Raw genomic sequence first — 13,939 nt, 5'->3', positions numbered from 1 at the left:
AAAGAAGGCCGGGGGGGGGGTGTGGATAGGAAGAATCGGAGGGAAACCCATTTCCCCAAGTTTTCACCAATTTATTGGAAATAAATCAGAAAAAACAGTCCCCACCAAAATAAACTGTTTCCCCCTGAGCCCTCACATAGAGATTCAAAAAGTAGAGACTCAAAAGCCTCCCAAGCAATATCTGCCTTGTGTTGTAATACTGACAATACAAGTTGTTGGTAGTGAATCATAACATTAATATGAATTGGATTAGGAAGCGATTATTTGCTTGTTAGCACATTGGCAAGGCAGAACCTTTAAATACAGGTAGTTTAAGGAAAGTGAAACAGCTACACACGTCACATGTGCCAAGACACACCACTGCCTTGAACTTAAATGCACGTATCCCTCAGGTTTAAAGGGCAAGTCTACATTTGGCTTCTTTTGGGCACCAGGTGTTCCTATTTAGCTTGCATCTGATCCCAGCAACCTGAGCTAAATCCACAATGCTGTCTCATCTGTCTAAGTAGCAAATGGGAATGAAAGCAAATCTACCAGAGGCTGCTGCATCTGTATGACACAAGATGCAACGCTGGCACAGGATTTCCCAATAACCTATAGTTCCATTCTTTTGGTGGCAACAGCTCTCTCCCTTCTGTAGTGGTATTAAGATGTCACACTGGAAACATGATTTTTTTCTGTGCAGGTACACCTTGTGTTTCTTGCAATTTCTCATCAATCAGTTGATTGGCCAGTGGAAAAGGCCTACATTTTCGAGGCCCTAAAGCTTGAACGATTATAGGGGTTCCTTCGCAGCCAGCAACAAGGTCAGGGTAACCACTGTTTTCTTCAATGAGGTTGTTCCATAATAGATTGCCACATTTTATTTTATTTTTTGGTAATAAAAACACCTTTACTACTGCATGTCATATTTTGAATAAAATTGCTGTACTGGATTATCTCACATGTCAAAGGCATGGGTGTGAATAAGACTTTTCCAGTTATAGGGGGTGCGTGCGCGCGCATGCGCGCAAATTAGGGAAATGTTACATACATGCATGATGCATCATAAAATGATTTGAGTCATGCGACTTGTATTGGGTCTACTAGACCTAATTTTTAAAAAGTAATGTGGACTAAAGTCACTTCTGGGGCACCTATGGGATTGGGGGACCTTGAAACTTAAATTTCATTAGTTTCATAGGAGATCCACCCCTGGGACTAGGTGGACTGTCAAGGAAAGCTTGAGGTAGTGCAGAAAGGAAGATAACTGCCCATGCCATGAATTTGATGAATCAGTAAAATCAGTTTAGATTTTAGAAGATGGTGGAAGAACCATGAGGCCTAGCATTGGCACCAGACATCCTTGGGCCCACCACTGATGGGTTCTGGGCTCACTTTAAAACAACAACAACAACAACAGCAGAACAACCACCTTTTTTTGGTGTAGAGTGGGTTGATCTAGCCACTGCCAGGTAAGCACCCTCCAACATGAGGTACATTAGGCTCAGTGACTGGCCCAATGATGTTCATGACTGGGTGGAGATTTGAACCTAGCTCTGTCCAGTCTAAATCCAAATTCTAACGACTATGCCACACTGGTAATTTAGCACTAAAGTCCTGAACCCCTAGCCTACCTGGCAGCAAGTCAGTATGTCAAGTCCAAGTCCAGGGGTCAAGCCACACAAGCAAAGTCCAAGGGTGAGGAAACACAGTCCAGGGACAATCCAAGTAGCCAGGTCTGAAGTCCAGCAGTCAGGATACAGTGCAGAATCAAACCAGAAGCACAGTCCCATAGAGGTTGTCCAGGATCATCCAAGTCAAGGTCTATCAGCATGGACAGCAGACAGCCCCTCAGCTCTGCTTCCCTTTTGTACTTTGCTGATTGCAGCATCTGAACTTCATGAGGCAGGTGACCCTCACCTGTTCCAAGCTTCCTCCAGCTGAGCAATCACACCCCTCCTCCCAGAGCTAGGGAGCTGGGCTGTGAGCCCTTGCTTGCCTCAACCTCCTAGAGAACCCCTCCTGCTCCTCCCTACACCTCGGAGCCCACCATGTTCATGGGGACAGGGCCCCCTCTGGCTCTGGTGATGGGTCCTACTGCTTTTGTTCCTGTGCACTAACCGCCGTCCCCTCGCCCTCTTCCGCCACCCTGTGAGTACTTCCTTCCTCACCCCCAGCTTGCCCCAGTGTGTCCCAGTCCTGGCTACACCCCTCACTGGGATCCTCTTCCTCCTCCCCTTTGTCCTGCCATTTTTTGACATAAAGCAAGCAACCAGAAGGGCAGAGCCCAGCCTTGTCGATACAGTGTAACTGCTCAGTGTAAGACACTTCTCAAAAATTAGTATTAACATTAATGCTTCTTTAGTTTCCCTGGTACTGATTCTAATTTATCTGGCTGCAACGTCACTTTATTAAACTTCATTGTGGAACAGCAGGAGACAGATTTGGAGTGGCTCAAAAATAAACTGTGCTAATTCCTGTTTTGGGGGGAAGTAGCTTGGCTTATTTCTGATAATGAGTTGCTTCTGGAAATAGAAGGAGAGGTTTGTTTGGCTCAAACTGTGGATAATATAATTGTGGAATTAATATTGGTAAGTCTAGAGAAAATCATGTGACAAGTCTAGAGGCATCATAGGCTCCAACTCCGGGGGGAGGGAGAGACAGTTTAAGCCCCCCAATGTTTTCTTTTTTAGGGTGGCAGGGCCCCTCAATGTTCAGAGGGTGTCATGTCAGGCCTCCCTAATTGTCTGGAGAAGCTGGTGCCGCTGAGTTTGTTTCCCCCCTAGAATACTGAAGGTAGAATGATATAGGCATCACTGCTCACAGTGAGCACATTCATCTCACTACTGTATCTGGTCCAACAATTTTGCAGAATGTTTTAGGGTCCAGCTAATTCACCAGACCTGTTTGGCCACAGGCAATAAAATATGCTACCTGTTGCCTCATCATACCACTGCTATCTGTCTTAAAAAGTGTTACCTGTTTCCTGCCTAAGACATGGATGTTACAGCTCTCCACATCAGAACCATTGATCTATCTAGAGGTCTGGAAAATAAAATTGCATAGGTTCTACACCTTCATTTCCTAACCAGCAAAAAGAAGGGCTATATTTGTTTCTCAGGTCAGAACCCACCAAACACTGAGTGGGATTCAACTACTGTAAATTGTTATATGTGTGGAATGAGGTCCACCCATGCAATAGGACATCACCCCTTCACCTCCCGCTAAATCAACTCTGGAGAGTTGGGGGAACCCCCAGCACAAATTTAGGGGCCATGTGGGGGCACACAGGAGGAAAGGGAGAAAAGCCCAATGATCTGTGTAGACCTTGTTTTGTGCATGCTTATCCCTCTTAGTGCAATTCTGAATTCCACCTGTGGGTCCCAAGCGCATCCTGTGGCTGTTTCAATAGGATTTCTATGAAAGCATCCATCTAGTATAGGTTGTGCCCCAAAGGTTATTTCAGGTCTCAAGATGAGAATATCCATTTCATCAAGTAAAAGGAGTAGGAAATAGTATTGTACTTTTCTCACACTGCAAGTTGGCCATTCATCACCTGCTACCATTTTGTACGCCAAAAGGAAAAGGTGTAATGTTGTGCTGACACATTTTCACGGTATCAGAGCATAAGTAGGAAAGCTGTAAATGTGTCCTTCCCAGGTGGTACCAGGCATGTCCAGGGTCTGATCAGAACATGCCATCATTCCCACCTGCGATGAATCATGAGGATGCAGGGTGGACACTGACTTGCCTGCCTTTGTTTTTACAGGAATGCTCACTTTGACAGGGTACCTTGCATGGAGAAAGGGAGCAGAGCAAACCATGCTACTTCACCAAACAACACCAGCTGGTCCACTCACCACCCCTTCTGGTTAAAAGTCCAGCAAGCAAAGCCACTTCCCGCCATTAATTCTCTCAGAGGGAAGGCTGAATCCCTCGGGTGCCTTTGGCTCAGAAGACTGTAAGCACATCACGGACCCCACGAAGTATGCTCAGCATTCCGACTACCATCTCCCCTTCTCCCTTTTCCCTTGGGTTTCTTGCCGATGGAGGATTTTCCTCTTGATTTCTAAAGCCACATGGACCAATGTATGTACTTTTCCCCCTCACTGACTTCAAGGTTCAGATATTTGAGGCTGGACAATGAAATGGATTTTTTCTCTCTCTCCCAAAAACTGCTGTGGTTTTGCTGCTACACTAAGAATTGTGATTTGCATTGTATGGTTTCGGACCTATTCGCGTTTTTTGATGGGAGGGGGGGGTGAAGGGGTTATACTGGAGTTATTGACACTTCAGAGTCATCTCTATCTCCTGCCCATGATGCACTTTTAAATGAAGAGTTATTAGAATATTTTATTGGCTAATATACTTTTTCCCCTTGTTATTTTTTACAAAGGCCACCTTTATCCTTTTTAACGCCATATTTTCAGTGTTACACTTTTATGGCTTTTTTAATTTTTATTTGACAGAGTAAGAAGCAGCATGAATAGTTTATACTGTGGTTTTTCAGAGACTGAATGCCAAGAGAACTCAGTAAATGTTTATTCCTCTCAGCTTTCTCTTTCAATTCCCCTAAATAGCACCCCATTTGGGAACAGAGCAAGAGTGTTGAACTAAAGACCAAAAAAGAAGAAGAAGAAGAAGAAAAGGGATCCCCTCAAGGTGTAAAACTATCTGGGGAAAATATTTTGCTGGGTGTTATGAAAGACTTGGATGAAATTTCAACCCTGATGGTTTTTCAGTGATCCAGGAAGCCAGTGAGACAATCTCGCCAGATGCAGACCCCTTTCATGATAATTAGAAAGGTATGGCCAAGCCAATGAAAACACAGGGGTAAAATGAGAAGAGAGCCCCCATGATTCTGTTTCACTGTTTGCTTTCTCCTGTCATGGTTAAAAAGAAAATGTGCAATTCGATCCTCAGTCGGTGGGTGGAGGATAACAGGGTAGAATTTACTTGTGTGCACTTGTATAGTTGTAGCCAAGAGTCCAAAAGAACACTAGAGCATGTATGCCGGCACTGATTTGGTAAAACGATTGTGGATTATCCCATTCTGACAAAATACTAAGGTGGAGGGGGGGAGGGGGGATCATTTTAAAAAAAGTTCAAATCACCTTGTGATCCAGTGTAACTGTTTACTAACTTGAATAAAGCAATTGTTCACGCTACAATGCCCGGAGTACACCTTTACTATAAGGCTATTGTAATTAGCATACAGGAAGCAGTTGGGACAGGGCGTGCTTCAAAGAGGGGTGGGGCAGGGTTTTAAAAGCCAATCAAACCCGAGCCTTATAGTAATGGTGTACTGAGGGCACTATGTACATACTGTATTTCTATATTTTCCTTTGTACAGATTCACTTAAGTCAAGCTACTGTTTTACAGGTGCTCCTTATTTATTAGGGCTGTGAAGGCTTGGAAAACTACACCCGACGAGCAAGCTCGCTTTTTAAAAAAACAAAATAAATGAAAAATTAAAAAGGTGAAGGACTGGAGGGAGGGCAATGGGGGGCGGGGGGAAGAGCTCATGAGCCTATGGATTGATTTCAAAACCTAACAGAGACAAATTTCTATGGGGGAAACGAAGCACTTTTAAGATGCTTCTGGTTGTTCTGGGCTCACACCATTTTTTTTCCTCCCTGACTGGTGTCAGATTTATTAAAACAAAATAAATCTCCAAGTTTAAAAATGCACTTAGCTGTGCTGTTGTTTTCCTTTTTATATATAACATCTGTCCACAAAAATGGTCTTCGTTTCTCACTAGAAGTTGACAGGTATAATGGATATGATCAAAATTCAATATTTCATCTAAAAAGAATATCCTTACTTTAAAAGCTGTTTAGGAGGGAGGCTTAGTTCTCTGTTCCTCCTTGGTGAGCTCATTCCTTCTAATCTTTTAGCTTTTTTTTAGCGAAACTGGAAAAAGCATTTAACTGGAAATACAGACTCTCTCTCTCACACACACTCTCACTATCTCACTATCCCTGGTTTGGTGATGCTCCAGACCCCTCTCTGTGCTTTGCCAGACTAAGGGCTAATACACAAATTACTTTTCCAATCTTGTACAAGGAACAATTCTAGACTTTTTCACCTCCCAGCAACCGCCTACCTAAACTTGCCAGTGTTCTTCCACATAGATGCATATGTTTCATTCTGGGCATCATTCCTAAACATCTTTCCTTGGCGCCTTATCTTTCTACGTACCTTCACTTGGTTAGAAAATGTGACCTTTATAGGAGCTGCTTACACGGCTGTTACACATTCTTTTCTCTAGTCACTAATACTGTATTGGCCCAAATATAAGCCACACCCGAATATAAGCCACACCTTTAAAATTCAAGGGAGGGAGGAAAAAAGACAATACCCGAATATAAGCCGTTCCCTTAAAATTCCGCAGGCACTCACACCCATTCCGTTTTACCGTATGTCTGTTTCAGCAGCGATATTGTAAAAGCCCATTTTTGTAAGGTCGTGAATTTAAGCTGCACTTTAACTTTTCACGGTTGGAATGGGGGGGGGGGGGGAGTGCGGCTTATATTTAGGCCAATACAGTAGATGCTGATTGAGGCCCACAGGACTAGTGTTTTGCTGTACAGATTTCAGGTGCTTATCATAAAGTGGTGTGGCCTTGAAAATAAACTTCCAAGCTGAGAAATGCTAATAAGGATTTTGAATGCTGAACTCAATGGGACTTTTGCATGGTTGTTCCAGAGGTCCGTACTTAACCTGAAACTGTTCTTAACCTGAATACCACTTTAGCTAATGGGGCTTCTTGCTGCCGCCGCACTGCCAGAACACAATTTCTGTTCTCATACTGAAGCAAAGTTCTTAACCCAAGGTACTATTTCTGGGTTAGCAGAGTCTGTAACCTGAAGCGTATGTAACCTGAAGCGTATGTAACCCGAGGTACCACTGTGTGTGTGTGTAATTTCAGTAGAATGGGTAAATCTGGATTTTAAAAATGCACACTGGCATTCTGATGCTGATGACATAGCAGAAAACTTGCATATGTGAGCAGCACTGATCACACACCAGTCTGGAAGCTCGCATCCACCCACACAGAAAAGTACCAAACTGCAGGCAGAGAGCAATATAGTAAGGAATTTCCACGCATGAGAAAAAGAAGTAAAGATTATTATAGTCTCTGTGAGTAAATTGTGGTTTAATTTATCAGACAGAAACTTATTTATTATATTTATTTATTTCAAAAAATATATGATTGTAGGAAAAAGACAGCTTGAAGCAGTTTAGAAAAAAGTTTAAACCAGGAAATGTTAACTAAATTTTTTTACAGCAAAATTTTAAAACAACAATATAGTGAAATAGTTTAAAACTCACATCAACTTTAGGGTTGTCTAAACAAGAATGTTTCTAGCAAGTGCCAACTAGAATGCAGTCAAAATGCCTGCTTGAGTTCAATAGGCAGACTTTTTACAATATATAATTCTCTAATTTTCTATAAACTTTGAAGATACAAATGCATGTTCTAGGCAAAAGCATCCAAGAAAGCCAACCACATGTTTCATTCCTATGTGAAGCAGCTTTGAAAGTGCTGCCCAAGTAGCAAATAATATGCATAACATGCAGATTAAGTCACCCAGATTTGGGGGATACACTTGAGACACTTTTCCAAATCTGAGTTTATTATATTATGGCTGGGGAATTGCCATCTTTTCCTCAGCTAGAAATGTGGAGTGTTACCTTGAAAGCAATTGAAAGGTGCTACTGACACCTTTATTGGGATGCGGGTGGCACTGTGGTCTAAACCACAGAGCCTAGGGCTTGCCGATCAGAAGGTTGGCAGTTTGAATCCCCACGATGGGCTGAGCTCCCGTTGCTTGGTCCCTGCTCCTGCCAACCTAGCAGTTCGAAAGCACGTCAAAATGCAAGTAGATAAATAGGTACCACTCCGGCGGGAAGGTAAACAGTGTTTCCGTGCACTGTTCTGGTTCGCCAGAAGCGGCTTAGTCATGCTGGCCACATGACCCGGAAGCTGTACGCCGGCTGCCTCGGCCAGTAAAGCAAGAGGAGTGCCACACCCCCGAGTTGTCCGCGCCTGGACCTAACGGTCAGGGGTCCCTTTACCTTTTTACTGGCACCAATAATGAGTGATGCAACATTCTCACGCTGTGACCCTAAGGGCTAAACTTGAAAAGAGGACTTGTGTGGGAGATGAAAGTGGCTAGTTTCCAAGCAGAGCATAAGCACCTTACTGGTTTGGATTACATGTGTACATGGATGCCTGCACACCAATCATGCTCTCCAGTCATCCATCTTGGCTCAAGGGCTTTTAGCATCACCACACCAAGACCTATGCCTGGTGCCTCTCCAAAATGACTCTGGCACATTCATTTTATCCAGTTGGCCCAAGGCCAGTTCACCCATGAGGTATGCTGAGGTAGTTGCCTCAGATGCCCAGTGGTGTGCAGTGGGCACACAGCGGTAGCATCACTGCCCCTGGGAGCCTGCCACCCTGAAACAGCCACCTTGCCGGCCTGGTCTCATGCGTGGGCCAACTCTGGACCAACAGGATATGAAACAATTCTTTTTTCCTTGCTTAACTGTTTTTGAAATGAAGCCAAAGGCTAAGCCTTTAACTTGGACTGAGGCCTACTCTGCACTTCATAAACATATACCATGTTCATACTCTGAGCATGAACTGATTAATATATATATATATAAGTTGCCCTCTGGTTTTAAGTTGCAACATGTACTCTAGTTCCGTTCTTAAGAAGGAACCAAAAGCTGACATTCTAGGGGTGTTTTTTATAGTTGTTGTTTTTTTAAGTGGAGGTAGGTTTCAACTAGGTTTTTTTTAGCAGTAGCAACACATGTGGTAAGGTGGAGTGTCAACAAGCTTGGGGCCATGGGGTACAGCAGTGGTCCAGCCAGCTTTTTCATACAGCCCCAATCTTGTGCCCCCTCCCAATACACTGCCACTGTTTTTAACTGGTTTTAAATGGAACTGAAAGTTGATACTTTTAACTTGAATTGAGACCTACCATTACGTTAACCTTACATCCTGCCCTTTATAATAGAGGATTTTTTTTTACCCACTCTCCAAAAGTGGAATTTGAGGGATTTTGGTTGTAGTTTACAGTGGTACCTCGGGTTAAGTACTTAATTCGTTCCGGAGGTCCGTTCTTAACCTGAAACTGTTCTTAACCTGAAGCACCACTTTAGCTAATGGAGCCTCCTGCTGCCGCCGCGCCGCTGAAGCCCAATTTCTGTTCTTATTCTGAAGCAAAGTTCTTAACCTGAAGCACTATTTCTGGGTTAGCGGAGTGTGTAACCTGAAGCGTATGTAACCTGAAGCGTATGTAACCTGAGGTACCACTGTACTGTGGACCCTCAAGCCTGCTCTGCTAGGATAGAACTGAACACTCAGGTTCTACAGGTTTTTCATCTCTAGAATTCAGTTCCTAAGATGTGTGTTTTCACAGAATGTATCCCTCTGAGATTTAGATCCTGGCATACAATACCTTTGCTGTGCCCTTCTTAAAGTTTTAGAAGATTCTTGAATCAGGCAAAAAATACTCTGCCCCCAGACAGGTGCCCAATTCACTTGTTACCTCAATACTTTGCTACTATTCATCAGCCGAGGCGCTCCCTCATTGATATAAACCAATATTCTAAAATAATATACTGTTACATGCCACCCCAATCTCTGAGTGGTGTGAAATTTCAGGGATAGCGGGTGGGCTTACCGGAGCGTATGTTTGGAACTATGAGGCACAGCGGAGACACTGATATCTTTATGCTACATGGTTCATATACACATATATACAACCCGAGCCCAGATGGAGAGTTCAGAGCATTCACATCCCAAGAGGGTCCTCTTCCTTCCATTGCTGAAGCTTTCGATTCCAAGAGACCTCAAACTCTTATGCTGCAGAAGTCTGCAGCATAAAACAAACAACTTGCCCCATGCTCTGGCATCCCCTCTTCAGCTTGCAAAACAGACACTTTTTTCCTGTTTGTTTGCTTACTTACATCATCCAAACTGCAAGCCTGGAACTTCCCTCCCTGCACTCTGGCATTGTCTCTTGCTAGCTACCCAGAGTGCAGGGTGGGGCTCCTGGCATTAGACTTGCTGGCTTCTTTCTCTGTCAATGCCTCGGCCATTTGGGTGATTTACCTCTTGATGGCTCCTCTGACAGGCGGTTTCCTGGACAGGGAAAACTGAGTCCAGCTATTTAAAGTCTAACTTTCAGTTTAGCCCTCCAAGCATTGCTTAATTCTAACACTTACTAAATCAAGGAATTATGGAGAGGATCTAGCACCAAGGAGTTTAGGGGATCCACACAGCTTATAACAATACTTTTATTTCAGTATTTTTACCATTACGCTCTTTCTGGCGACTTGAGGCTTTAAACCTTACAAACCATTTTTGATGTACAGTACAACACAGACGTTCTTCTTCCTGTGAAACACTCCCCAAATGCACATGAAATTGTAAACGAAATTTAAGAGCAAAAGGTGTCATGCATTATGCAAAAGAAATCTGCTTCATATTGAAACCAAATTATTCCCTTGTGGAAACCGAGCAAAATCCGTGACATTGTGCGGGTCACAAATATAGCTGTCCTTTTCCCCTTTTGGGGGGAGAGGGAGATGGCTACTTAACAAAGTATAGCTCCGCCAACCCTTATGTGCCACTATTTATTAAGCAGAATATACTATAAGAAACACGGTTAGCAAACCAGTCCCTTCCCCCATTCTAGAAGACAAGATGTGTGGAAAGGTAAGAAGAGAAATAGCTTCCTAAATGCAACATAAGAGGGATCGAAAATGACAAGGGCTTCATGCCCACATGGACATGGATGAGGAGAGAGTTCAGAAGTGGGCGCGGCCAGAAGCAGAAGGAAGCAGAGCAAGCAAAAGGAGTCTCACCTTTGCAATGCAAAATTCAGAGGTTTCTGCTTCTACACTCTCACACATCTCTCTCTCTCTCCAGGCAGGTGAGAGGCAATTGTCACAGTTCAAGGTCACATGCCAGGCAGGCAAAAATTCCCTGCAGCAGAAAGCATTCCAATTCTTATTTGACACCACCACAATTTACGCCATTGGCTAATTTAAAATCTCTTCTTCTTCCTCTTTTAGCAAATAATTTTATTTTGTGAATTGCTGTGCAATAAAGAACAAGGGCAACAAAACAAACCGATGCAGATCTCTCGCATGTCATTGTTACAGTAAATGATTGGAAAAAATGGATAAGCATTAAAATCAGATAAAATCTGTGAACCTCAGAGATTCCATGGACCAAAAAATGTGAGAAGGGGGCACTAAATGGAAAGAGAAAATGGAACCTCGTTAGTGATGAACAAACTTACCTATCAATCACAGATCTAACTTCACTCATTGTCCAAAAATGCTGAAATGTGGAAGCAACCCTCCTGGTCCACCTGCCTGCATGTTTTGCTTCCTAACTTTCTCTCTAGGAGGTCGATTGATTTACTTTTTTAAAAAATGAAAGCTCTGACTCTGAGGCTCCTTATAGGCATGGGACCTGGTGCAATTGCTCCAATCTGGCCTTACCTAGTCTTGAGCTGATGTCCACTCCATACTATACACCCACCCACAAACCCTCAGAGGTAAACACTGATGTGACTGTCCCAGGTGGTTTGAACCTGAATAGTGGGAGTTTGGGTGTACGGGGTGTTAGGGAAGGAGTAGTAGCTCTGGCTGGTTGGACAGTGTTCTCTAAGCTACAAACATGAGTCTGACCAAACTGCGGGAGGCAGTGGAAGACAGGAGTGCCTAGCATGCTCTGGTCCATGGGGTCACGAAGAGTCGGACACAACTAAAAGACTAAACAACAACAACAGTATCTCTGGCGGGGGACATGTTGTGCTCCTTCTGGGATAGTTTGTCTACCTTTGGTCTGCACTCAGTTCCTAGAAGCTGTCAGCATGTGACAGTGGCCACATCCCAGAAAAGGCTTTGACTGGCCGGCTAAGCAAAGTGAGGATCTCAAACCCTTGGTGAGTTAGGGACTTCCCCTGCATGTGAAGACAGGCTCTGGCAGATTGAGTGGATGAGACCAATAGTGGTTCCAGTGATCAAGAAGAAGAAGAGGAAGAAGAGTTTAGATTTGATATCCCGCCTTTCACTGCCTTTAAGGAGTCTCAAAGCGGCTAACATTCTCCTTTCCCTTCCTCCCCCACAACAAACACTGTGTGAGGTGAGTGGGGCTGAGAGACTTCAGAGAAGTGTGACTGGCCCAAGGTCACCCAGCAGCTGCATGTGGAGGAGCGGAGACGCGAACCCGGTTCCCAGATTACAAGACTACCGCTCTTAACCACTACACTACACTGGCTCTATCACCACAAGAAGGCAGTTTCTGCACATGCTGTAGAGGGAAGTGAGGGGTAGATGGGTCTCATCAACACGGAAAGGTAGACCATCTAGGACAGGGGTCTGCAACCTTTAAGACAAAAAGAGCCACTTGGACCTGTTTCCGAAGAAAAAACACACTGGGAGCCACAAAACCATTGCAACATTTAAAACAAATATATCTCCGGAGCCGTGATCTGACAGCGGGCGGGAAGATGACATCGGGACGGTGTGTGACTAATGCACGCACCACCTCCATGCGACGTCACAGCCAGTACAGTGCCCGCCACAGTGGGGAGTGTCGGGGCGCACAATGCGCCTCCTCCCCTCACTAGTATCCGCCCCGGAGCCACGGCAAAGGTGTAAAAGAGCCACATGCGGCTCCGGAGCCGCGGGTTGCTGATCCCTGATCTAGGAGAAGGAAAACTCTGATCCTAAACCTCTGCTGCCTTGCAGGATGTCTTCAGGAGAAGAAAAGGAGAAATAAAATCCAGATTTGTGGCTGGTGCCTTGTACACCTCCTCCAGGCAATTCCTGCAGGCAAGCTGGTGCCAAATCTATTTGTCTGCTTTTCTTTGGACCACATTAGTGAGGCTGAGAGTGGAGGTCTTGTCGTCTGTGCAGCCCAGGACCTCCATACACACGACCCAGGGAGGTCACTTTGGTCTGACTTCTCTGCCCAGAGGTGCACTCCATTGTCTATTGAGACAGACAAATGCCAACCATAGTTGTTGAAAGATGAGCCTGGTTCTGGTCTTCCTGTTCCACTTTATAACCTCTCTACAAGTTGTTTCTACAAGCACCAAGAGCGCCTTATGCCTCCTTTTGTATCAGCCAGCAGAGGTTTGCTTAGAGTGTGGGGTGCCTCTTTCCAAAGTCCTTTCCTTTGTTTCCTTCCTCTTTGGGGTGAAGCTCCTGTAGCGGCTCTACAACTGAAGCACATCCGTAAGGCAGAAAGCATAATATCACTTAGCACCAGAACAAAGGAATATTATCATTATCATTATTATTTGTGCCCGACCCATCTGACTGGGTTGCCACAGCCTCTCTGGTCTGCTGGTCTGCACACGCTATGTATAGCTCTCTTCTTCCGCCTCTTGTTTCCATTCCCCTTTAATTCAGCAATTCCCCAAATGTGGTCCAGAGACCACAAGTGGTTGGTGAGCTTCATTCAGGTGATCTATGGCAGGTTTGTGAATTTTTGGTTGGATATAGAAGATGACACAGCCATAGCATTAAATATTTATAAAATATATTAATTTTTTTCTTCCATTTAATTGCTTCTTTTATTTCTTATATTGTAATAGAATTTGGATTTTATGGAATACAATATATAAGAGATAGAAGAAGGAAGAAAAATCTAATTAAAAACCATCGAGCACAGCACATTACAATGGCTGCAACAGGCAGGAAAGGCACTAAGTGCTCCACCAGGACCTTAACCAATTTTCAACTCATCTGTAAGGGGAAAAGTTTTGGAATGACTGCTTTGACAAATGGGATAAGGAGCTAAAGATCCTCCCCCAGTGGTTTATGTTTGGATCCTATGGTCCCCACAGCTGCCCAAGGAGGAAGCAGTTTCCTCCATTTTATTATTTAGCTGCTTGGTCTTTGCTTCCCAGG

At 44.2% G+C, this 13,939-nt stretch overlaps 1 protein-coding gene across 4 annotated transcripts in view; it reads left to right on the top strand.

The window, feature by feature from the left end:
• SOBP (sine oculis binding protein homolog) overlaps positions 1 to 5,673 on the top strand; it is a 147,911-nt gene extending 142,238 nt beyond the window's left edge. For all 4 annotated transcript variants that reach the window (XM_082216621.1, XM_082216622.1, XM_082216620.1 and 1 more), the window contains one exon: positions 3,752 to 5,673. The gene's annotated coding sequence lies outside the window, so the exon portion shown is untranslated. The remainder of the gene's footprint in view (positions 1 to 3,751) is intronic.
• Positions 5,674 to 13,939: the final 8,266 nt, after the last annotated feature.

This window comes from Podarcis vaucheri, assembly GCF_965113315.1.
Source record: "Podarcis vaucheri genome assembly, chromosome: 3".
NCBI classification, from domain to species: domain Eukaryota; kingdom Metazoa; phylum Chordata; class Lepidosauria; order Squamata; family Lacertidae; genus Podarcis; species Podarcis vaucheri.
The sequence above is the reverse complement of the archived record's forward strand: the minus strand, read 5'-3'. Positions and strand labels throughout refer to the sequence as shown.